This window comes from Anastrepha ludens, chromosome 3 (genome assembly GCF_028408465.1).
Source record: "Anastrepha ludens isolate Willacy chromosome 3, idAnaLude1.1, whole genome shotgun sequence".
Lineage (NCBI taxonomy): Eukaryota > Metazoa > Arthropoda > Insecta > Diptera > Tephritidae > Anastrepha > Anastrepha ludens.
The window spans coordinates 174,271-176,588 of NC_071499.1; positions in this window are offsets into that span (position 1 = coordinate 174,271).

The window sequence follows — 2,318 nt, forward strand, 5'->3', positions numbered from 1 at the left end:
TATTACTTGTGTTAATCACATGCAAGTATAAGTATATGCAAGCATAAAATTAATTGCCACTGCATGTTTTGAAATTGCCACACATGCCGGTACGCGCCGATACGCCGCGATAAGCCACACGATATATTTTACCACCTTACAAAAAATTGCACCTGCCTAAGCTATAATCGTCACAGAACTTTGCTGGCATCGTTGGCGCTCTAACTTGCGAAGGGTGCGTGCCTTTGTTCTAAGGCAGTGGTAAGAGTGGACCGAATTTATGAAGTCAAATTGCATTTGCGACGGCAGTGGCGAAAGGTGTTAATGAAAAACTACGTTTCGTTTAGTTCAGGTTACCTGTAAGAGATCACCTTCATACCGTTAGTTGTATTTAAAATAGTCTAGTCAAATTTTCACCCACTCAATACAGGCGATTTATTCAAACACTCCCGAAGGACCGGTTTTTGGTCCTAGCTCTGCTATTGGCGATAGTGAGTAATGGAAAATATCTAGATTCGGGTTGCCTTCGCTTTCCATCAACTGAAATTGTTGTACACGTAAGAGAGCACGCAATAATGCTCACTCGAATATTAGCAATGCCTATGCCTGGTGCCAGTATGTTTTGTAATTTAACTTGCTCGTTTATTAGAATTAGCATTTTTAACGGCATAATTGATTGCTCGAGCGGACAATTGCATTGGATGTTTCAAAGCAACAAATTTTGTGACGAATGGTATGTGATGGCGTAATTTAAAATTGCATTGTATAATATGGCGTTGTCGCTTTCACGCAAGTCGCTATGGCCACTCGTTTATGTAGTTTTAACTCATGCGACTGCCGTACTTGCATGACATGCATTTATGTCACGAAGGCATTCTAATTGGGCGCCATTTCGTTTTACGGCTTTAAATTGCAGAGTCCGGCCCAGAACCACATACATTTTTTACACAAGCATTGCAATGCTCTATATTTTTAACAGTTAGTGCATGTTACGTGGACTGCATGGCTTTATTTATTTTAAAATTCAATGATTGTTCACATCAAATAAGTTCGTAACTTTTTGGAAGTATTCTTCTTCGTGATTGGCCCTATAATCTTCAAAAGTAGCGGTTCTCGCCCTTTTTTACATATACACTGTGGATCACAAACATACAATTTATGTTTAAATTCTTAGAAGGCAATGTGATAATGGGGAAAAGTGTTGGGTTCAATTGTAGTAAACATAGTGTGATCCAGTCTATTTCCATATCTATTTTGAGGTGGTTGAAAGGGAACTAAGAATAAGAGATTTTTTAGACAAAGTTGGATCCTCATTTTTAACTCTCAAGCGCCACTTTTAAACCTTTATCGCAAAACTGTGTTCATCGTGAAGGATCATTCTTCCCCGGTGATTCTGGAATGCTATCCAAAATAGAAGGGTTTAGTACCCAAAAGGAATTCATAATAATTTTCTTAAAATACTTTTCAAACGTGCTAATCAGTATTTGGCAGTGATGTTTTGTGCTACTAATGAGCTGGTCCTATATAATTATTCCGTGTTTAGTAACATTTTCCACATAAAAGATTTAGACATTTTCTTATAAACTTGCAAACTTTAATTCAAATCATTGAGTCTTTTAAAAATTTTAAATATTTTTGAAGTTCAATTAGGAGAACTCCTGCGAGACTACAATCGTCGGCGTCGTGCAGAAGTCTAGTAAGGGCAAAGACAGTCGGTTCTGCCCCGCATGAGTCTTGAAGCTGAAAGGTAGTCAGCCCAACTCATTTGCCTTTCCTTTTCTTTAGTCTTCCTTTCCCCTCTCTTTCTCGCCAGTCGCAAAGCCTGAAGTGACAGACAGAAAGGGAAGTGGTCGCTCTCGCGTGGTTCGAACCGGTATCGCCATATAAGCCGTTCAAGAAAGAATTCCCCTTAAAAAGGGGATTCAGGGAAATGAATCTATCGCCACATCCATGTCAAAACTAATTAGAGATCATTTCCACATGAAAGTCTCCCGCCGCTCAACTGGTCCTCTTTTGGTAATGCGCTTGAAGAAAAGTAGACTCGACAGATGTTAGCAGCTTCTTCGGTAGCACGCGGTCAACGGCCAGAAAAATATTAAATTAATGAAACTTCACGAATCGTTTAAACAACATTAATTAATTATATATCTTTAATACAAAATCATTCAATACAATATCTATAAGCTGCAATAGCCTTCTTGATCCGAGTCCAGAAACGATTGCATGCCCGAATCACCTTATTCATATTTACGATAACGGTATTAATTGTATTAATTTCTACTTTGTTCCATTAATTTAAAGGTTGTTGTAGCCGAATTCAGTTCCTGGATTGCAGTTTG